This window comes from Protopterus annectens, chromosome 7.part0 (genome assembly GCF_019279795.1).
Source record: "Protopterus annectens isolate FY-2018-M chromosome 7.part0, PAN1.0, whole genome shotgun sequence".
Lineage (NCBI taxonomy): Eukaryota > Metazoa > Chordata > Ceratodontiformes > Protopteridae > Protopterus > Protopterus annectens.
In genome coordinates this window covers 1,810,815,969-1,810,841,753 of record NC_056739.1, presented here as the reverse complement: position 1 = coordinate 1,810,841,753, position 25,785 = coordinate 1,810,815,969, and positions in this window count along the sequence as shown.

Below are 25,785 nucleotides of genomic sequence, written 5' to 3'. Positions count from 1 at the left end.
AAAGTTAACTTAATTCTATTCTGGGTCAGGAAAGTCTACTTATCCAAACTAGCCAGGGCAGTAATAAGTAAAGAAGTCCGCTGTCCCAAATCAGATGTGGAATACCAAAAACTGCTCCACACTACAGAAAACAAAATCTCTCACAATGAGCACCTCTGCTTCTCCCTCAGAAAACCCAAATAGCTCCCAGTGCAGTAGGGAGTAGATCTGCTGCTATGCCTCCTCATCTTCATACTTCACCACCCTTACTCATTGCCAGCAATAGTAGCCACACTCACTGAAACTCAGGACACTTTTCCCAAACTACACCATCACCTACCCCAACAAACTAGGCTGCACTGCATCAACCACTCTTTCTCAATCCTTGTTCCTAAAATATAGGAATGCCCCCCCCCCCACACTTAAAGTTACTACAGTCTCATTCCTCACCTTCAGAGATTAACTTAAAAAATTATTCCACATTAAATCAAACTTCTCTTACAACACAGCAGGCTGTAACACACACAGACCTCACAACCTCTTGCCTTGCTCTCTCTTACCTACTAAAAACTCTTAACCCTACATCCACCACCCTACTCTACACTAATTCTCAATACACCACAGCATTTCTCCATGATGTGAACCTGAAATATATGCATGCAAAATTATAAAATGTGCATTTCTCTCATAATTTCTGCTACATATATACTGTCATTTTCTGATCTGTTTTTAAAATGTACAACTTACTGCCTCTGAGTTCCACTTTATTTTCTTTGTGAATTATTATACGTGAGGAGTACCTGCAAAAGTTCAGTTATGATCAGTGTACTATCCTGGTAAACAAATATAAAATTCAACAGCTCACCAGCATCATGCCCCCACAACAAAAAATATCATCTACGAATCTAGCATAATATTTTAGTGTTGCTGTCCATTGGTGACTGCTAATAAAATATTTTGTTCCTCCCAAAAGGCCAGTACCAAATTAGTGTAAGAGATGGCATAGGGTGTGTGCATGGCTACACTCTGTATTTGCCTATAATGGGCTCCATTACATAGAAAAATATTCTCCAATACCAATTCCAGTGATTCCAAGATCAAAGCATTGGTGTTATCATCACATATCTTTGTACTATAAATAGCCTCTCTAATAACCATCAATACTGGTGAGCTGTTGAATTTGATTAACTTTATGGAAAGCACTACCAGTTTTCTAAGGTTCAGTACCAACTTTAGTGAAGACACCATCGATTTTTTTGGATGTCACTTTAATTAAGAATTATAATGGGAAATTGGATATGATCTTACATCGAAAATCATGTTGGAGAAACCACTATTTGGATTCTCACAGTATGCATCCTAAGCATACATTTTGTAATATAGTTAAAGGACAGGAGTATAGGGTTTCACGACATTGTACAAATACAGAAACTTTTATTAAGGAATTCAATGTGCTACGTGGTCATTTGTCTAATAGGGTTATCCCCAACATTTGTTGAATAAAGAGAAGGATGCAATAGCATGTAATAGGAATAATAGATCTAGACCATGGTATTCGGCAGGTAACAGAACTGTATCAGGGGCAGTAGTTAAACATCATGAACAAGTTGGCAAGCTCAGTATTATGTTGTATTACAGTAACAATATATACGGTGTTTGTAACATCATCAAACAAAATTGGAAAATTTTGATGAGTGATATATAGGCTTGAGGGATAAAATAGGTGATGAGCCTAGTTTTACTTTCAAGCGTAATAGTAACCTAAAGGATTTACTTTGCCATTAACCAGGTATGAAGAAAAAGAGATGGACGACTCTCCTGAAGTCCTCAGGGAATATAAATAAGATCATCAGTCGCAAAGGTAAAATGGAAGATAATTTATTGTTAACCAGGTATGATAAATAAACAGAATGTATTAACATCTAAGAGGATAGGCACCTTTCCATGCAAACACTGTAAGGCTTGCCAACATATTCATAGTTGCAATTATTATATACACCCTATTACCAGTAAAAAGTACACTTTTAAATTTTATGCTGATTGTCATACAGAAAACCTGATTTATTTGGCACAGTGTAAGTTTTGTCCAAGTTTTTATGTAGGCAAAACTAACTGCAAATTAAAGACTAGGATTTTAAATCATCTTTCTTCTATCAGGTAAAAGGATTCATGCAATGCTTTATATCAGCATATAACACTTTATCCTGATCATTCTCGTTCTTTTTTGGTGTTATATATTGTAAGAATGAATAAAAGAGGGGGAGATTTAGTAAAGAAAACTGAATGCACTAAGGTACAATGGATCATAGAGCTAGCAACAGACAGACCACTAGGGCTAAATAGCTCTATTCCTTTAAAACCTGCACTAAAAAAGTGGTGGGTTAAACAATGATTGTGATTGGTTGATTTGTACTTGATTGACGAGCCCTTAATGAGCCTTTGCTGTTATTTAAAGTTGTTTTTTATGTATGGTCTTATGCAGTTGTCTGAAGAAGGGATCTACCCAAAAGCGCTCACGTCTGTTTATAATAAAATTACTGGATTATATTGGCCTGTGTGGACCCCTCCCCCTCTTTTTGTTGAATATCTCCAGGTATGTATGAAAACTAAAATGAATATTTCACCCAAGCGACCTCTTCAGTAAGATTGGCAGGTATGCACAAACACTAAAATCAAAACATTTCACCCAGGCAATCCCTTCAATAATATCTACACATATGCACAAGCATCAAAATAAAACATTTACCCAAGTGACCCTTCTGGTAAAAAAATTGTCCTCCTACTATGTTGTGAAAGGTGAATCTGGGATGCATACTATCTTGCTTCAATAAAGTATTTTTCCAACATTCCTTTCTGTAAAGGGTAGTTTTAAAACCCTTATGGTCTTGTATAATCCTCACATCTAAGAAGTCTAACTCAGTTTTGGAGTGTCTCATGGACATCTTTGACAACATAGTGGCAGGACGATTGGGCAGGATTTCCAGGTTATGTACGGAGGAAGATATGTTTGAAGCAGAGGTTAAGAACTTAGAACATAATTTTGTGAGGAGAGGGTACAATAGGTACAGAGATGAGGAGGTTATCCAGAACAGAAAAGGGCAAAGGAATTATAGAATTCATCCCTGCTTAGCTCGGGATAGTATAGAAGAGAACAGTATTAACAACTTTCAATTACAAGAAAGTAAAGCAAGGCTTATGTTCACATACAGCAATAATATACATGGGGTCTGTGACATAGTGAGAAAAAAATTGGAAGATTCTTCTTTCAGATGAGAAGATAAAGAGGGTTGTAGGAGAAGAGCCATCTTCTGGGTTTAGGAGAAATACAAATTTAAAAGACCTGGATCACAGTTTACTCCTAGGTGCCAGGGGACTAGACCTTGTGGATTCTGTAAGGCATGCCCATACATTAATCTAGATACAACTTTTGTACATCCCAATACTGGGAAGATATATAATTTCAATGTACATGCCAATTGTAGAACAATAAATGTGATATATCTTGCTGCATGTAAAGCATGTGTAAGTTTTTATGTAGGGAAGATGAATTGTATACTAAAGAATAGGATACTGAATCATCTTCTGTCTTCCATTAGACTGCATAATGAACATAATGCTTTATATCAACATGTTTCACAAAATCCAGGGCATAACTTAAAATGTAGTGTTATACAGCATATACATAAAGGCATTAGGGGAGGAGATTTAGTCAATGAAACAGAATATCAGGAATCCAGGTGGATCATAGAACTTACAGCACATAGGTCCCCGAACCTTAATGATGTAATCCCCCTTAAACCAGTCCTAAAAAGAAGGTGGGTTAACTACTCATTTATGATTGGTTATTATTTTATATAAAAGGACTTCCTTTACCATTAACAAATCATCTGATGAAGGGCATCAGCCTGAAAGCACTCATCACAGTTTGTATGGAGTACTATTATTTGTACTAGAGTTTTTGTTGTTTTTAATCTGTGTTTTTAACAGTTGGATTAAAATCTTGGACTCTTATCCTGTGGTAGTTGCTGCCTTTGCTTGATATAGGACTATGGAGATAAAAGGCATTCTAGTGCCAGTGTCTAAGGCCAAAGGGACATTCAAAAACTGTGGGTAGTCTAAAGGTGTCAAACTTCTGTCACACTGCACAACAGTTCTGGATAGGGTAACTGATAAATGAATATACAGAGTAGTAAAAATTAAGATGGGAGATAAGAAGTACAAATTTAGATGGGGATGCAGCACAACTGACCCAAGGTCTGCAGTGAGACAGATAGCTGAGAAGAAGCTAGAGATGAGGAATGAGTCCAACTGAGCAGTCCTACTCTTAGATAAAGCAAGGTACCAAGAGAGCTGATTTGGGCAGTTATGCAATGCTTCAAAATTCATAGAAAGATTGGTAGAATTAGTGCAGGCTATGTAGAAAGACCCAATGACACAAGTACATGCAGTGTTCAGACTTACAGAGAGGTTTCCTGTGGAGGTGAGTGTGCTTCAGGATTCAGCACTGAACACACTGCTGTTCATACTGGTGATGTACTACCTTAACAAACAGGTTGGAGGGGGCAGATCAGCAAAGCTCCTGTATGCAGATGATGAGATATTACAAGAAGAATCTAAACATGAGCTTCATCTATGATAAAGGAATGGAATGCAAAACTGAAGGCACAGAGGATAAAAATAAGTGCAATCAATATAGTTGTCATGGCAACAAATAGGATAAATCAGAAGTAGTTGAAAACTTCAACAGTGGGGAAACAGTGGGGATGGCTAAAAGCTTCAATTATCTGTGAGGGGTGTTTGAGTAGAAGGAAAGTCTGCATGATGAGGGCAAAGCTAGAATGAGAGGGACTGCAGCCAAGAATGTCAGGGGTAGTATGTTCCAGAAGAATGCCTAAGAAGCTAAAATGTAAGGTGTACAAAACAGTGGTTCAACTAGTAATTTTGTTTGGTACCGAAACTTGGACAATGAAAGGAAAGCAGTTGAGGAAGATAGTGGTGATGAAGAAGATGTGCCTGCCTGAGATGGGTGATAGAATGTGCACTGCAGGACAACTGAAGAAATAAGGATGTCAAAAAAGAAGCCCAAGTAGCTCCAATTGCAGGCAAGGTCAAAGATAACAGAACATGGCAGTTCAGACACACATGCAGGAAAGCAGAAGATAATTTGGTGAAAAAGATTTGGGAAAGGCAGGAAGAAGGTAAGAGGAAGCAAGGGTATCCAGAAAACAGATAGATGGGTTGGGTAAAAGACTGTGACAGTTACGCATGACTGTCAAAGAAGATAAGAAAGTAGTGATATTGAATCGAGAGAGATGGCAGCAGTTGATGACACACTCCAATCCCCTGTAGGAAATAGAAAATAAAAGAGACTGATGATGATGACGATAGTGGTGATATGAAATTATGCAGTAGGGAGACAAATGTGATGCAATATCAAACCATTTTGTTTTATAAATGTATGCATCTGTACAAACATTATAGATGCTCATTTTAACCTGCGTTAGATCAGAGTATCTTAAATGAATGGTACCATATTTAATTTGTAAGCTGGCTCAGACCAATAAATGTCAGTATAACTCAGATGACTCAGACCAATAAATGTCATGCAGTAAATATTTATTTAGAGTTAGCACACACCACTGTTGTATGCTGAGGAGAATAGAGCCATTCTTTAAACAAAGAATCTAGCAGTGACAAACTTCCATTTAAGAGTAATAGTACAGCTCTGTACAATAATATTTTCCAGGGTATGATTGAAAGCAGAAAAACCCTAAATAATTATCATACTGCAAAGGAAATCTGAAGGCTACTTAACATTATTCTAAATATTTTATTCATGTTGTTAAGTGGGAGTATCTGGCTCACACAAGTGCTAAAAATAAAACTACACCAGGGGATTGTTGGATAAAATCAGTGTAGAGATTTGTATGATGAGAGAGCTAGCATTTTAAATCACATAAAGTGATAGCACTGCAACCTGTATTATGTAAAATGTAATGAACTGATGTATTTTCTATATTTGCCAATGTATCTCAGATTTTAAATACTATGTCTCATCATACTTCTGATTTATAGTTTCCACTCTGGCTAGTCAAATTAAACACAATTATAATTTGCACTATAACACTGCCTTGCAATTAAACTTTTATTTTGTATACGGTAATGCTAATATCTAGAGTTATAATTCTGGAGAGCCAGGACAAAGTCATATGAAACGGGTCATTCCTTTATGCTTGAAGCAATAACATTTGCCAGTTATTATTTATGGCTTATGAACAGCTATTAACAGAAAGTTATTTAAGTTGTCAAGATTTTTTAAAATGCTTCTTCTCATAAGTTGTGCAATGCCCCAGTACAGAACTATTAATTTTTAGCACTGGCTCACAAAATAGATTTTTGATTGCCAACAGCATACAGATAACTGGCAAAAAAACTAAACTAAGCAAATCTGAATCATGGAAAACACTACCCACAAAGGACAAAAACACTTTGAAAGATTATGTAATAAAGGCATATCAGAACAGCTTTCTGAATATGTGCTATTAAATGAGAAGAATTTGTATTTCCTAGAGAAAGAGACAGACTTTTGATAGTTATTCCATTCAGTTATGTTCATTTTAGCAAATATAATAAACTTCATGAATATATTTGAACTTTTCTTCCAGCATACTTTTATTATAAAATGTTCTGTAAAACTATAAAAAAAACAGCAAGCCCTATAACTAAAATACAAGGAAATGTAAACATTGAAGAGATAGCATAGTACATAGTTAACGCACTCCATACTCATTTGCATCTGTGCATTCAGATGTATTGACAATAATGTATTACTTACATTAACCCTATATATGTGTTTGATATAATAGTAACAGATTAGATCATGATTTTTATTTTTATATTTTAGTAACATTTTTAAATAAAACATTGAGTCAGTATAGTACCGCTTGTGCCTCAGGTCAGGAAGTTCAGTACCAATAGCCAAAGACCTAGCAGAGGGAGTGCATTTCAATCAACAGTGACATATGATTTCTGCATGGGTACGTACCTCTGCTAGTAATGTGTTCACATTTCCAGGAAAAAGGAGACCTGAAAAACATTGGAGGTCACAGCCTAACCCATCCTAAATCTGCATTTAACTTCTTCTCTAGTACTTGATAAATGAATCAAAAAGGCTCCAAACTTTTGTTTTAAAAAGCGGGACCACATCATGTCCCATAGACAGTATCATTGCTTGACAACACAACTGAATAGCTAGAAAATGGAACAGTTTTTTGATCATTTTTGGAGACCACTGTCATTTCAGTACAGATGTGCAATGTAGATGGAGTATGCAATCATGCCTAAGCACTGTCTGTAGACAAAAGGGTAAACATGTTCTTTTCTCACTAACATCACAGTTTGCTAAAAGCCTAACTCATTTTTCCTGCAGGAGAGAGTCAGGAGATGGTATAGATAAGCATGCTGTAACTCTTTTCTGCCTTAATTCCTAGCACATAGATAAAAGAAAATATATGGATATTGTACATGATTACTTATGTCAGAATGTTCCCTGAGCTTCAAAAGCTTACAGACTTTACAAACCCAACTGAGCTTATAAAAAGATGTAATTACTTGATAAAGCAGCACATACTTGGAAAAATTATTACAGTGTAAGTTTTCTTTCTTTTGCAAGGCAGTAAAATTGTTCATTTCAAAAATGATAGGGAGTAATCCTACAGTGTCAAGAAACATTTTTCTTTTCAGAGTACTCTTAGATGGACTTTGTCTTTTGAATCCATAAAGGGGCTAATCAATTAATTTTTCTCCTTGCGTGGATTTTACCATAAAAGTATCTTTCTAAAATATTAAAAAACTGAAAGCAAAGCCAGTACTGTCAGTGAAACATTCCACATATACTGTTTGGGTAAACTGTTTGAATGAAACCACAATTACTCTATAATGAAAGGGTGTTTAGCCTCAAGGTTTTTGACATTGCTACCTGTTTTTCTACTTTATTCTACTTTAAACCAACTATGAGGAGGACCCTTCTCAAATTAATTTCTGCACAGTTTCCTTAATTTTGTTCCAAAAACTCATTCTATAACAAGGACTAGCCAAACTTTGATAACTCACAGGGTTCCATTACCTCTGCATCTTTAAAGCTCACTAACACTAACCCATGATGTATGAGACAGACAGGGCCTTACCTAACATAATCAATTATTGGGAGCAGATTAAAGAGAAAAATGTCTCACTGGTTACAAGGTCTTAGACTCCCTTCATAGCAAGTGAATTCACATTCATTTTGGTGTTGCAGCCTGAATAAGTTCAGAAGTGGAAAAGAATTAACCATAATAGAAACATATTCTATTATGTTGCATATCTTGACTTGGGTACCGGTAGAATTATTTTATGTATAATCTCTGTCACCATGGTATTTATGACATCTTGGAATTAAAGGTCTAAATCCAGTCTTATTTGATGTCACATCAATCCATAGTGCAATCTGCAATATAACTAAGGAGGAGATGCAAGTCCTCATCTCCCTAGATAGCTTTAACCATAATCATGTCAACTCATCAAAGGTAACTTTGGCGATTGGAAAAAGTTTGAAAATTTCCTGCTCAAACTACCTTTGGCGAACATAAGGAAACATTTTTTTTTTTTTTGCAGGGAGGCAAGCTTCCCCTTCCCCCCATACTCCCAGAATTTATATATACCAACTCTGAGGAAGTGTAACAGTGGAGAAAAAGGCAAACACCACTGTCAGCGAAATTAGTTTTGCTGAACAGTGTTTGCATATTTTATGTTCAACAATATGCATTCCCATTTTACCAACCCCTGTTGTTGCTGCTAGAACTGACTTAATCATTTCTTGTTGAGTCAGAGTTGGAGGAATAAATCACAATTATCACCCCCCCCCCATGAAGCCAAAAAATAGACTGAAACCCATCCATGTGCTTCTACATTGTTTTTTCTCCTGCCAACTTAGATTCTTCCTAATTAATCTCACATAGTTCTACATAAATGAGCATGAGTTGTTAACAATCCCTAATTTTAGACATATAACTGTCTTAAGAAAGGTATGAAAAGAAGGCAGTTATCTTCATGGGCAGGAGACCTGTAACATCAGATAAGACTGGTTTTAGACCTTTAATTCCAAGATGTCATACCATGGTGACAGCGATTATACATAAAATAATTCTACCGGTACCCACATCAAGATATGCAAAGGAGCAACATGTTTACCAGGAATGATTTACAAATACAGATCCACTAAGTGAGAGAAGTGCATGAAATGAACTACTTAATGAGTACCTGGGCAAAAATCACAGGAAGTGGCAGGAGGAACTAGGAGAGAATAAGACACAACTCAGTACACTAGACATGAGAACTAATCACATAAAACATTTCACTGGTAACAAACTACTATACACAATTACACATAATGTGCTGTGTCATATGAAACCTTGTTATGAGCAGTATGTGAATATTCTATAATGCATAGATTAAATAGTCAAAAACAGGGAACTTGTTGGTAGCCAATCTGTTGATATACAGCAGGTGATGATGGATGACAACAGCTTTATCAAATCAGTAGATCAACTGCACAGTCTGCCTTGTCTAAATTTTTTTAGTGAATTAAATATTATACACAAATCTGAGAAATATAGACTGAATTACTGAGAGGAAAAATAAGCAATAGGAACATAAAAGATCAAGGAATGCTACCAGCTCCTTCCAACAATGGCAATGTTAATTAACACCCCCCTGAAAAGGGCAATTTATATAATATGACAGCAAAACTATTCATATATATATATATATATATAAATATTGTGAAGAATGAACCTGACAACCTGCACCTGTAGAAGATGGCAACAGCTTGGACTTACTCCAGCATCACAATGTTGGGGTGCTACAAATAAAAACAAAGAGTAACAAGTACTACCACTTGTGATTCTAGATTTGTAGAGAATAACCAGAGACAGGGCAGAAATAAACAATGTGAAAATGATCAGACATTGACCAGTGAATCTCTGTTAAAAACAGCTTCATGGACATCATAAGAAACTTTCAATTAATTTATAAATAATTGCACTACATGAATGAAGTGCTCCTTTCAATGATGGTTGTGGAGAGACATATGCCCTGCCCACATTTTCCACTGAGGACAGGCCCTAATCTCATCCTCCCATTAAATGTGGTAATGGAGAGCTATACCTGTACACACATACATTTACCAGTGAGGGCAGGGCCTTATTTCATGCCCTTTATTTAGTTAGCCATGATTATATACCCCTTTCCTTCTAGGACCCATTTGAGGAATGGCTAAATATCTAGACACTGCTCAGTTATATTATTTCTTGTTGTTATTACTAATCTTCATCTTACAATCCAGCACAACTTCAGCACAGACTAGCTAGCATTGGAGTTTTCCACTAAAATCACAGGTACTGTTTGATCTGTCTTAAAGGGTCACAGATAAACAGGATAGGCACAGTGGTTATAAGCCATGTTTAAAGGATACTCATATCTTTTCCCCATATAAAAGTATTTGCTATTGATCTATATGATTGCTTTTCTTAACTTAAATAGACAACCCATTATGCCATGTAACGGAGTCATTTTGCTGTGATGAATGAGTCAGCAGAGTTTCAGAGTCTATCCGAATTTTTCTGAAGAGATAGTTAATCTTATAATGGTCAATGGGTATCTTGCATAGATAGGAACAGTCATGAGGAGAAGGTAAACATTTGCACCACACCACACTAATCACATAGTCTCACTAAATCTACCCCACCAAAATTCACACATAGTAACACAAAAACATTCGTGGAGGCTCTCAATAATAATCTGTCTAAGCAACAGAGACCTCCAAAGCAGAAACGCAAGAAACCTCCATCCCCCAACACAACCCAAATGACACATAGCCCACAGACTCAGTGTGCCACTCAACCACAGCCAATAAGACAAAACAACATACCTAACACACTAGTCATAGGTGACTCTATAGTCAGGCACACTGATGTCCCACTCACCAGGCTAAACAAGGAGAAGGTTACTGTCAGCTGCCTGTTGGGTGCCAGGATCCGCCACATAACCCACACACTCAGGTCTCTCCACAACAAGTACAAATATGACTGTCATTGTCCTTGTTGGCATGAATGACCTGAGACATACCTCCCTGGACTACATGAAAAGAGAAATGGAAGAGCCCAGGCAGGTTTGACCCTAGCCCTGAGTAGCATTCTGCCATCGCCCTGAATGATACCGCAGTATAAGGACAAAATGATTGACCTCAACAATTAGCTAAGCTTCTGTTGTCATTCTAAGGGGATCCAGTATCTGTCTGCTTGGGATGACATGGTCGACAGACTACGATGCTTTGCCTCAGATGGCCTGCACCTGTCACCTCTGGGATTCTGGATACTGGCTAAGGCTCTTGCTGCCCCTATAGTGCCTTTTTTAGGCAAGGTTCAAATAACAAATTCACCACCATAACAGGAACAGGCAAGCAAAAACTGGGGGTAATGCTACTCAATGCTAGAAGTCTAAATCTCAAAATGCACTCACTCGAGGCACTAATTAAAATATAGAACATCGATATCTGTGCAGTGACTGAGACCTGGTTCAGGGCTCCAGAAATCACCCCTGCACTACCAGGCTATAACTCATACCACACTTTTCGGCCATGTAACCTGGACAGAAACACCAAAGGTGGAGGTGTGTCCATATTCATTAAGGATATCCACACCTCCAGGCTAGTTGCTCAGCATAATGCATCCGAGGTTATCCAAGTGCAACTAACTCTGGGCAAAACTGCAATCCAAATTGTAGCTTGCTACAGATCCCCCAGCATGCCCCAGGATTCCCACTCCTCTTTTCTTGATGTACTGGAAAATATTAGGGTTCAACCAAACACCCTAATAATGGGCGACTTCAACTACCCCACCATTAACTGGGAAAACTACTCGTGTACCAACTCCTTAGCTCAACACTTTCTGGAATTCATAAACTCCAATGCCCTGGATCAACTTATCCACACCCCCAAAAGGGGCAACAATATCCTAGACCTAGTCATTACCAACATGAGTGACCGGTGTTCCACACCTGAAGTCTACTCCTCGTTGGTCCGATCTGACCATAAGCTAATCACCCTTGATATCCACATCCTGCCCCCACACCCCATTAAGGAAACCACAGTAAAAAATTTCTCCAAAGCCAACTTAGGACAGAAGTGGTGAACTTCATGACACCCATGCAGATGGACAATACAGTTACAACTGCTGAATCCTACACAAATGCGCTCTATAAGCACTTACATGAGTGCATGGCTCGTGCTATCCCAAACAAAACCGAGACGCTATCCTCCAAAAAAAGGAAGCCAATCTGGTGGTCCCCTGCCATAAACAAAATGTACAACAGAAGGAAGAAACTGTTGCAAAAGAGAGTAAAATCCCATGAGTGGAGGAGCTCCCTGGTCAGCCTCAGTAAGAAGCTGAGATCTCTTATACGATCCTCCAAAGCTAGCTACGAAAACAAAATCACCACTAATTCCAAGGACAGCCACAAAGCATTTCATAGCTATGTCAAGAATCTCGATGGCAACATCCAGATCTGCTCTGAGTTACAGCACAAAGGCAAGAAAATTACAGAACCAACTGATATTGCCAACATCCTGGCAGATAGGTTCAGTGCTAACTTTACCCCCCTCTCACCCCCTAAAGGGCCCATATCTGTACAGGAAGAATGCAGAGTCCCTGTAATCACAACTACCCAGGTAAAAGCTGCAATCTCTAAAGCCAAAAATACAGCATGCAGGGGACCGGACAACATCCCAGGCTACGTTTTACATGAACTTCAGAACGAACTGGCTCCCCACTTAAGGACCATGTTCAATAATAGCCTCGCATCAGGCTTTGTGCCCACTGAATTGCGCACAGCAACAGTTATCCCACTCCACAAAGGGGGAGCCACCACTGATCCCGGGAACTATCGACCTATTAGACAAGTCTGGTCTACAAGGCAATGGGACATATTATCATGGAACTCATAAACAAAGACATTGGTAACCTCTAAACTCTGGATCCCACCCAGTTCGGGTTTGTGAAAGGCAGATCATGCCTCCTGAACCTGACCGACTTCTTTGAAGCAGTCACCAAAGCCGTAGATGAGGGTAAGGTGGTTCACACAGCCTATCTTGAGCTCGCCAAGGCTTTCAACACCATCCCCCATTCTGGAATTATAGCTAAACTCACTAACTAAAACTCACTAACTAAACTAGGTATAAATCCCTACGTCACAAGATAGGTTGCCAACTGGCTCACTGACAGAACCCACACTGTAAAAGTTGCAAACTCCAAATCTGACCTTAAAGCAGTGACAAGTGGAGTACCACAGGGTTCTGTCCTGGGACCTCTCCTGTTTGGTATCTACTTCTCTGAAGTACAGGCTAACACAGAAAGTCTCTGGCTAATGAAGTTTTGCAGATGACTGCAAACTAGGAGCCATAGTCAAGTCCCCAAATGATGTGGACTTCCTACAGAAGGGCCTTGCTGAGACAGATGCCTGGTGTCAGAGCCATGGCCTCAAGCTCAATGCCAAAAAGTGCAGTGTCATCCCCTTTGGTAAAAACTCTGTACCCATGAACTACCACATATGCAACAATCTAGGTAACATCAAATGTGTGATAAGACACCTTGGGACCCAGGTGGACAGTAGTCCCTCCTTTGATAGTCACATCACCACAGTAGTCTTGAAGTCCTTCTACATGGCACACCTCATCATAAAAAGGTTTTTATCCAAGAAAAAAGAGGTAATTGTTCCCCTCTACACAACACTCATTAGACCCATTATAGAGTACAATGTCACTTTTGGAATGTACCTCACAAGACATCTGCAGCAGCTGGAAAGGCCACAGAAGTACCACACAAAGAGGATTACTAGCCTCAAACAAATGCCCTACACTGACCATCTCAAAAAACTTCAGCTTTACTCCGTAGAATATCGCCTACTCTGAGGTGATCTCTGCCTAACATATAAAGCTATGTCAAACCCAGAGCTGTTGGACATGCTACACCTAAAGAAATCCCAATCCCTCCAAGCTACACGCTCTAGGGACCTAAACCTTGTCACCACAATAAACAGGACATACTGGAGGGATAGATTCCTGTCTCATAGACTTCCCATACTCTGGAACAGGCTAACCATCTATGTCAAGCAGAGTTCTTCATTAGCACTCTTCAAGAAAAATCTTGATGAGTGGATGGGTAAAAGGAAATACACCCCGGGGATCACTTCTGCATCTCTGCTCGACAGTGGCACAGGAAAATAACTTTCTTGGGTGGCATAAGCCAGGGAAACTTGTTGGCTAGGCTTACGTAGGCCCTTGGGCCGATAGCCTAGTACCTACCTATGAACCTATGAGAAAAATCCAATTATGTTTTTCTTCATCGGTGTTGCTGGAAATATTAGCTGAAATTATATAGACCCGATAAGAAATACGGCTGGAGTCAACTCCCTTTTTTTGAAAACAGAAAATTGACTATGTCTCAGGAGACACAAGCTGGTGCCATAAAATTTAATCATAGCTGTAAGGGGGGGTGCTGCCCTGTGTGCAACCTGCTAAAGGGCACAAATTGCAGTTGCTGATGGGTAAAAGTACAGTGCTGTCATTCATATAAGAAGCTGAGGGTGATATTGTGGTTCCTTTATGAGCAGCAGTACTGCATTTGTAGAGGTTGGCATGTTGGTACAGCTGTGCCAAGGATCTTTCAATTGCATTTAAGAAAGAAAGACTGCATGACTTTTTTTTCTTTGCTCTTCAACTGTGGGAAGACCATTTTTTTTATTTATTTATGCATTTATTTATTGGTCCTAAGATTTGGACTGAAGATTGCCCTGGGTGTAAAGTGCCAGATGACCTAGCTACAGTTCTACAGTTAATATCCTTTTCCCTAGATGTCTGGATCAGTTTAGCATAAATTCCCTTTCCATAAATTTAAGATGTCTGACAAGAAAATACCTATTTTGCTTGAAATAACCTTGATTTTGATAATAATGAATAAGAATTCTTTGAGCTCACTCAGTAAAAGGAGATTATTTTTAGTGTCACAGTCACTGAAACTGAAAATAAATAAATGATCAAAGACATAAGGTCATGATTTTTAATTGTTTTGGATAAACTTATAATCCTGAAATTACACTACCTGGAGCAATTCTCCAAATCATCCAATCAGATAAACTTATTCTGCATTTGGATGTCTCTTCTGTATGCAACTCACAATAGTTTCTTGCTGTTCTAGGCATGAGACAAAATGCTATGTGTCATAACTTCCAAGATTAGTACCCCCTTCTACAACAAAACAGTATTCTTGTTTAGTGACATCTTAATTTGTACACCATTCTGTTTCTTAGCTGGATTACTCACCATAACAGAAAAAAAATGTTATTCCAGAATTTAAAGAAATGATAAAACACTGCTCATAGATATCAGTAAAAGTAACGAAAGAAGTAGATCACTCAAAAATAAAGCTGATTTTACTTTTTGATTGACCCATTGGTGTAGTTCCTCCAAAACTTTACTGTTTTAAAAGTTATAAATTTATACTTAAATATTTTAAAAAGCAAGAGTAGCTATAATAATGGTTTATCTGGAGACCTAATGTTTGAGCAGTTAACATATGCTCTCACCTAGAAGAAAGATAAGTGCAAAACCATACAGACAAATGTAAGGGATCAGTTTCAGCAGTTAATTATTCCAAGTAAAACAAACCTGCTGTCACAGCTTTAACGTAATAATTCACATTATTTTCTGTTTTATAAATATTTTTGATGCCACTAAAATATATTGATGTGATGACAGCACTTTGTATCAGGATATGTTACTCCATACCATCACTAGAAAGGAAAGAAGCATGCACCTTTTTTAGTTAACAGTCTTATTCTGAGCCCTGTTAGACAGTACTTCATGCTTCATTCACTATGTACAAAAGTGAAAGTTCCACTTTCAAAGTAGATGGCACTCAGTACTTCCAGTGATGAAATCAAGAACTGGCTCAAGCAATGTGTGTTATGCTGTAAGGTTTGAATATTCAACGTAGTTGTAATGGGGTACATACATGAGCACAAGCTAATGGTGGAGGAAATAAAAATACTTATGAAGGTGATGAAAGTTTGGTAAACATCTCTGAAAGTGGTATCTACCATAGCCATGAGGGATGGAGTTATCTTTCTGTACCAATGGCTGACTGAGTCACCAGGTAGAAGTGCAATGGCCACAATGCCAGGTGAAATGGCAGAAGACCTAAAAGCTATAAAGGAATCTCTAACAATGCCGACTAAAATGATATAATCCTCAGCAATGGACTTTCAATTGAATAACAAAACCACAGCTGGGGCACTTGCACATATCCTAACAGCCCAACAAAAGGAAATTTCTGAGAACAGAATGTGTTAAAAAAGGAGATGATTACAAGACTTCTGCAGATGATGATGAATGCCTTTTACAGCAGACTGGATGATGTAGAAACCTGTGAGAGATAGAACAATATTACAGTCCTAGGTCTCCTACAGAAAGTGGAAGGGAGCAATCCCATAAGTTACATAGCAGTGGAACTGCAGAAATTATTGGGCAGTTCTGAAGCTCCTATTATAGAACAAGTCCATTGTGCTAGACCATGACAGAGAAGAGATAATTTTCTCAGACAATTTATCAAGTGTCTGAGCTACATAGAAAAAGAAAAACAGCAAACTTTGCAGACAGCAATGCAGCTGGGCTGAGGGCTGAAAATTGCTAATGTAAATTTATGACTGGTCCTGGATTACAGTATGGCAGTCTTTCTCAAGAAGAGGGCATTGGCACCGTCTCTTCACTTGTTCAGAGAGATGGGATTTCAGATGTAATTACGATTTCCAACTCCTATGTCTCTGATGGGCAGAGGCAATCAGTAAATCACCCCTATAAATCAAATATAAATGAAATTTGTAAGTTACATTTGGGTTGAATGACTAGGCTTTTAGGGGCCCTAGTGGTCATTAGCCTAGCATACACCTATGAGCCTATGAACCCATTAAAATGTGTTATGTGTTATACTGAGGTTTGGATTGATAGTCAGTTAAAGTCAGTTAAAGTTGTTGCTACAGTTAAATTTACAACAGAATATGGATAACATGAGGTGGAGGGCTTAATCTTTTTCATACTGAAGGGTACTGCTCGGCCTACCAACTGGGTCCCAGAACAAATTATAAAGCTTCTAGATTAGCAATGGTATTTGAGGAATATAGCAGTGGTATAGAAGAATTCACAAGGTATCTACCTACCATTCAAGCACACAGCATTGTTAGGCTTGAAGATGTTCTTAAAAGGAAGACGGCTCTAACCATTGTGGAAAATATTGATTAGCTAACAATTAATGTAAGGGATATTGCCATGCCATGTAAATGCAAAAGGGTATTTCAGAATATTTTGAATACAAACGCTAAAATTATCTTCCTGCAATTAATTAAATTTGTTTTTATTACTTTTATTTATTTTGCATTTGTTGACCAGGATAGTCAGACTGGATATATGTCCATTTTCAGCTGAGGCCCGGGGAGAAAAGCTCCACATACCAAAAAAGAGACAGTACATACATCACTGAGTGATAAACTCAGGCAGACATGTTTAGAAAAATATAGACAAAGAATACAGGCAGATATCAATACACACAATGTGCAGACATTACATCTGATTGGCAAAGACGTATCAGAAAATGTGAACATAGAATACAATCAGATCTCATAATTCATAATGCTTAGACATTCAAATTCTATGAGACATAGATACTTGGCTAAACAGCAGGTTGGGTAGCAAGACATGTATTAGTGAAGTTGTTAGTCAGGTTTAGAACAAGAGCACAGCCAATGAGATGTGAGGTATTTTTTGAGTTCTCTTTTAAATAGGGGTAGTGAGGTTTCCTTCGTAACTGTAGTAGGGAGTAGATTCTAGATTTTACCAGATGAGTTGGCAAATATAGCATCGCCTGCAGAGTTGTTGGATTTTTGGGACAGTATCATTAGTTTATCAGCTGAGCGTAATGGCCTGGGGGTACTATGAGGGGTGAGAATATTTTTGAGGACAGGGGTGTTATCAGGTTGATGGAGTATTTTATGCACTACTATAAGCTGGTTGAACTGTACAAGGGCAGGATACTCTAGCCACCCCACTGCTTTAATGTTCTGGCAATGGTGGGTCCTAAAAGCCATGCTAGTAGCGAATCTGGCTATATGATTGCAACATCCTGATAATTTGTGGAGATCGGTTTTGGATAAGTTGGTGAGTACAGAGGAGGCATTCATAAGAGTGGAGAGGAGGTGTGATCTTACAATAGCTACCCTAGCTACGTGGGTGAGGAAAGGTTTGGCTCTGTACAGGGTGGCAAGTTTTTTGTTGATGGACTTAATATTGTGATTGACATGTTTATCAAATTTAAGGTTGTTGTTTATTATTACTCCTAGAAGCTTTGTGTGGTCATCAGGGGAGATAATGGTGTCATTGCTAGATTTGATGTTGAAAGAAGGAGGAGAAATTCTATAGTCAGGGGAGAAAAGTAGTAGCTAGGTTTTGTTAGGATTTAGAAGCAGGCGGTGATTAGCTAGCCATGTTTCTACCGTGCTGAAAGTGGTCTGGGTGAGGGTTAGAAGTTGTGTGAGCATATTAATGTTGAGTCATCTGTATACTGGATGCAGGTGGCTCCTGGGATGGTAGTGTACAGATCATTGATAAAGATAGAGAAAGTATGAACCCTTGTGGGACACCTAGGGTTAGAGGAAGTTGGGATGACAGCTTGTTCTGCCAGAGAACAGCCTGCTGTCTACCGTTTAGGTAGGAGTGAAACCATTATATTGCATGTTGGTCTAAACCGATGGTTTGTAGGGTACTGAGCAGTTAAAATTAAGGGGGGCGGACAAACAACACATCCTACAGCAGTGGAAGGGATGGAGAGTTGGCAGCTTGTGTAACTCTGCTATAAGGTGGGGTTTCACTTTAATTTATAGTTTATTACATTGGACTAAAATTCTAGAAAAAATGTAAGCTCATAGTTATATAGTAGGCTAATGACCACCAGGGCCTTTATAAGCCTAGCCCTGTGAGCCAACCTAATTGTTTTCCTCTGTATCATTGACATTTATTAGGCAGGAGATATATTATTTAGGAATTTTCTAGAGGTTATATGGGGGAGGGGTATCTTAGTTTGAGCATTACTGTCTGCCTCAGTCTATCAGAGACAAGGGGGCCAGACTCAGGTTGAATTTCCGATTTCCCATTAATTGGTCAAGGTTATACTTACATAGGGTACGTGACACACCAAAAGGTTAGGGTGGAGGCTCAATATATCACACTGGAAGGGGACTTTAATACCATTATAAACTCATACTGGGATAGAATCCCTTCAACTTTGCACAGAGTAAGGAAAGTTAGCAAAGTATTAACATTCTTACTGTAGAAACTTGACTTAGTAGACAAATGATGACTTCGACACCCCACTGTATAAGGATTATACTTTTGTAGCCCCAAAATTAGGCATCGCCAGTAGATTGGATGTGTGTTTTGTGTCCAGGATATTGATCTTCCTGAGAGCTTTCCTGTGAAATTAAGAGCACAGTGTGGTATCACTATGCTAATGTCATATTGCAGACTTACATGAATTATTCATACGCAAACATTTATAACAGGAGATTCAACCTTTTTCTGTTAAATGATACTAAATGTGCATTAGATATAGATAGATTTTTAAAGTCATACTGGGATACTATGTGAGAGGAACCTGTATCAAAGAAGTTGTGGAGTGGGGTGTTAATGGTTTATTGTTAAGCTAAGAACTGAAAACAAAAGATTCTCTAGCATTAAAAAGAAGGACACAAAACAGGAAATTGGACAGATGGAATAAGAGATTCAAAGAGCGGAAAAGAGAACACAAAAGATAGGTCATGTGGATAAATTTCTACTGGCTAAGATTTCAGTAGAGAAAAAAAAAAAGATTTTACTTTAAAATATGGTAGGATTTAAGTGACATTGGACATAAATGAAACTTTCTATTGGACAAGAGGAATCCCATCCCAAAAACTCAAAGCTAGGCTACTACAGAAAAGAAACAAGATGTCTATAGACTAACATATAGACGAGGATAAAAAGGTTTATAAAGACAAGAAAAACATTAATAAAATTGTGACACTAGAGTACTCTCTTCCACAAGAACACTTGCTTGTTTATGGACATAATGAGATTTTTTCAATTGATAACAAGGCTGGGTTTCGGAAAACTGTGTAATACAGATCATAACAAATTAGAGAAGGAAATCACAAATGCTGAAGTTATTGCTGCAATAGACGGACTGAAGGCATGAAAGGCAACTGGTCTCAATAGTCTTGCACCAAATCTTTTCCATAAATATAAACAGGATTTATATACCACTTTGCTACAAATCTTTGTGGAGAGTGAATGTGCCAGACAATTTCCTCGCAGTTCCCAAGTGGCTACAGTACTAATGTTCCCCAAGCCAAGAAAGAATATGGCTATTCCAGCCAATTATCATTCCATTTCATTACTTCAACTGGATATAAAGATTTCTGCAGAGAGACTTTTATCCAATTGGCTGACACTTATACTTCCACAGTTGGTTTCTACACATTAAGAAGGATTGCTGTGTCAGAGAAAGGGTAGTCCAGATCTGGTTAGACTTTGGATGGACATTCAAAGATGGTGTGAGATTCAGAACAAGCAAGGGGATGCTATTTTAGCAGACTTTAAGAAAGTCTTCGACTTTATGTGGGACATTCTCACTATTTTCAGTTTCCTTCCTAATTGTATTAGGACATTCAAACTACACAATTCTGGCAGCAAAAAATAGCGACCAAATGAATGCTACCTGACCCAGTTAAATTAATAAGGGGACTTGGACAGGGATGCTCATTATCCTATGCAATTCACATGAATGACAGAGGTAAGCTGATCAGCATCTTCTCTCAGTTTATAAACCCAAAAGGAATATTGGTAAACGACTTTACAAACACTCAGTCTCACTAAATTGGAACAAACTCCCTCTCCATATTAGATCCAACCTTTCCTTTCCCTGTTTTAAAAAGGAGTTTAAATCCCACCTACTAAACTTGAAATTATGCAGTTGCCTTGACCTCACGTAGTCTTAATCTGACCTACTGTATAATCTGTTGCATCTCCTAACTCTCCTTCTCTGTCAGTAACTTCTGCTTAAACTAACCCCCTAAACCCTCGGCTCTACTACTATAGCTCTAGTATAGCCCCCTCCTTTCTCTCCCCCTCCTATTCTCCACACTATCTTTTACCCCCACGTCCTATCAATGTCTATACATTGTCCTTCTTTTGAATTATTATCTTTTGTTTTTACTGTCATGTGTATACATTTTGACCACAGCTATCAGTGTAACTCTTAAGTTTCATAATTTTTTTTGATTTTCTCTTTACAATTAATTTCATATTTGCATTGTTGTCTTTAATAGTTTTTGTCCTGCTTGTTTACCTGTGCTTATGTTTGATGGGGCTGTTTCCATTGGGACTCCACTAAAATTGAGTTGCTTACTATCAATGCAATGCAAATAGCTAATGACCTTTTCTTTTTACAATTATTTTGTATTGTGATTGTTATTTAATATTTGTATATTGTCATTTTATCTTTACTTATGTTTGCTGAGGCTTTTCCCCTCGGGCCTCCACTGAAAATGGGTTTGTTTTCAAGTTCAGTTGGACTAACCTGGTTAACAAATGTAAAATAAATAAATAAATAAATAAGTGTCTAGAAATACAGTTAGGAAATTTCCAGATGAAAATGCCTCCACCCATCCCATTTTATCCCATCTTATCCTCTTGGTTCAAGAAGTTTTGAGATTGTACTTAACTGTTTTTAGTAATTGGCGCAATTTACAAGTTTAGCCATAAACAGGAACAAAATAAAATTAATTCCTCTCTCTCAAGGAACTTGGCAAGACTTGGACCCATTAAATTTAATTATTTGGGCATTTGCAATGACATTTAGCCCTAGTATGATGGTAGAAAGAAATGTTAAGCCTTTATATCAAAAACTGAGTAAAAAGATTTCAAGCTGAAAGACAGCACACCTTCCCTTCTGAACCAAGGTACAGATGGTGAAGGTGTACATACTGCCATATATTTTATATTTAATGTGACACCTATTGCATATTTACAAGTATTCATACTTAGGGAAGTTTCAGAAGATATTAGCTAATTTCTTATGGAATGGTTCCCATTCCAGTATTAGTAGAGGGAAGTTATCTCTGAAAATGGAAAATGGGAGAGTTGGATTACCAAATTCCATACAATATAATATGGCTATAGCAAAGAGTCAATATTGGTCATCCTGGTGGATCCCTAGAACCAATTGGCTCTATCTAGAACTCATCTTAATGAAGGAACAAACAAGAGGTCAAAGACCCATTGATATTAATAAAATCTGGGACCTGGACAGATGAGAAAAATTGGTGGAAGAAAAGATTTTAGGGTGTTGTGGCAAGGATAAGAGTATTTCAAAAGCCAGTAGAATCTGGGATTCATCACATTAAAATTGATGGGAAAACTATATATCGGAGGATATGGATAAATGCAAATATTATATTTTTACAGGATTTATGGCACCCCCAGAATGCAAAAGTTTTTGGACTTTAACATGAAGATAAGCTAATCGAAAGTCCACTAGTGGCAGTATTTGTAATTACAGGATACAGTAAATGAGCTACAAGTGACTAAAGATACTCCCAGGAAGATGACAGAGTCTGAATAGGATAGCTATAGGGATGGTAAAATACACATTAAAAATAATCTGAAGATAGAAAAGTTCATAGGAAATAGAAAGATAAATATCAAGATTATGTTAAAAAATATTGGGGGGGGGTGTGCTTGGAAAAAGCACTTAGATGGGAACTAGATCTCCCAGATTGGGGTTGCACTACATGGAAACTGTGTCTTAATAGCAATACAACTATTTTGCAGTTCACTGCACTCAAGATTTTACATAGATGGCAACACTGTCCATTGAGGTTATATGCAAGGAGCTGGGCTTATTAATATTCCTGCTTTTGCGTCACCAGAAGTGGATTACATTCATATGATATGGTCAAGCCATGAAATACATATCCACCGGTCAGTATTACATGTGAAAATGGAATATTCAACTAGATACTCCATCCCAAAGTTGGACAACATTGGATTTTGGTTACGAGACTGGATGTGGCCACTCCAAATTTATCCTACAGCATGGACACATACCTTATAATAGTCGCACTATAATTTGTAGGTGTTGTGTTTAAATACTGGAGAGAATTACCTTAGCAGTGACTTAATCCCTTTTTGCAATGCACACACAGAGTCACATATTGACATTTCAAGAAGAAAGACGACCCCTCAGAATGGAATTCGCTGTGGTGTATTTTCATGTTTTTCATTCATGCCTGACCCACACACCTGTGAATTTCACTCAAAGATGAGAACAGTTTCCTACCTTCTTCAAGGGCATATAAGAAGACACCATGATGATGATAATGATAGTGTTGTTATCTTGAGGACTGGACAGATAGTTCTACTGCTAGGCCTAATCCTGTATATAAACAACAATGGTGGATGGAATGGTTAGTTTTAATTTGTGTGTTCGTAAATTTGAGCCATTTTGCCATCTTAAGATATCAGCTTTCTTTTTAGGAAATCTTTTTTATCTTCAGAAACAGGTCATAAATGTTTTTTCTTTCTTTTCAGTGTACAGCAAGGGCAGTTTTTCTTATAATTTTAATGTTGTTATAGAAATGGTAGAGCATATGAAATATCCAAAGTTGATGCATTGCTTAGTTCACTTAATGTAGAAGATGAGCTTAAATCAAGATGTTTCTTAGTCAATTTTTTTGTTGTGAAACTTGACAGTAAAATGTAAATGCTTTAATAAAGCTGATAGATTTTAAAAAGCTTTTTAATATGCCATTAACACAGCCAGGATATTTCACACAGTTCAGAGTTATTCTGAGGAGAAATACAGTTGCTGGATGGTTTGTTTCACTCAGAATAATTCAAGTTGCATTATTGTGCCACCTTTTTAACAGTAACATACATATGTCAAATAGTGGCAGGGAACCAACTTCAGCAAATGCTGTTGCACTGTTCTGTCTATATATGTTTAGCTTTTAGTCATTAACACATCCTCGTGTTCTGCTGAACATGCAGGAGAGGAAGCTTTATTAGTCATAACTAATGGATCTCTTATAGATTTTGTGTCACCACTACATGCTTTTTCCCTTCCAATATCATGACACTTGAATCTAAAAGGCTTTTATACCTCACAGCCATACACTATTCTGTAGAAAGAGATGAAGCCCCCTGCTGAGCCTTGTTCATGTGTATTAACCTACTATCTCTGCCCATAGATGCAGTCCTACACATTATCCTGTTAAGTATGTCTACAAGTTTGTGGTAGTTTTTTTACTCACATTCGAACAGGAGACTGTTTTCCTTTTGTGATTGTGGTACTGTCTGCTAGTTTTTCCTTCATTTAAATCTGCTGCTGAGGTGCAGGAATCAATGTAATCTGTGTCAGATTTTCCGGATGGCAGCAGTTAATACCATTCTTGCATGTAGATATGTATTCTTTAATTTTTTTTATATTGCTTGTTTCACTGACAGATCCTTTCAGATGCTTAGCTTGAGTAGCTACATTAGTTTCACATCACATCAAAATATAATTTCTTGGTTTGAAACATTCACTGCATGGATGTTATATAAGAATTTCTAATAAAACATTGTTATTACAGTAGGAGTTCAAACTAACTTTGAAGAAACTGTATATAACTTATTTCAAGTAAATGCTGATATGTGATTCAAGGTCTCTGATTTCCTAAGTTTATAATGGAAACTAAAGAAATATTACTTCTTCAAATTACCTGTCATCTACAGTAAATTTTGAGATCCTCATTTCCATTGGATATGATTATAACTTTCATAATTTCACCAAATGTTTAATATAAAGTTAATATCATGATTAAACAATAAATGAACAGGAAACAGTCTACGGTTCCTGCACTGTGATTTTAATTTGGAAAAATTCTCTGGAGTTTTCCTTTTTTTATATACTTGCATTACTTTTCAGTTGGAAAACCTCCAATATTAAGATTTCTTTTACACGTGGTATTGGTGTCAGTTGTAACATATTATATCATGCCAATAGCTATGTGGATCTACTAGAAAGTAAAATATTGGAAAGTCTGACTGACACAGCAAATTACTCCTCTGTAACTTCTGGGTTAGTAAAGCCTTAGTTGTGCAACTGCCAATTACAATATTCACTTTGATAGTGCCACCAAAGATTAGTAAACTGTCAACAGATATAAAGCAGATAGGTTACGTTAGTTCCCATGTCTTCTACAAATGCCAGTGAAACTTTCACCCATGCTTTCTCTAACAGAAAAAAATGAAACTGCCATACATTTTCTGAGTCATGCAATACCTCAGTCTTGTACAATAATGCACTCTTAATAGGTGTATGGCGCAGATCAAAATGATCTAAAATGTGCACTTATTTTAAATGTCCATACTTGCAAATGAAGATTTCTTCTACTGTATTACGAGCAAAGCTATCCTTTGCAAAATGGCTTGTTTGCTTGCATGAGAAACATTTTAACTGCTGAACCTTCTCTACCTATACCCTTTTCAGTCCACTAATTTCAACTCAGTTTTCTAAATGTGCATATTCACTTTGAAATAAGTAACTGCATTCTTTTCAAAGCCCCATTCCACATAGCATACACATTCTT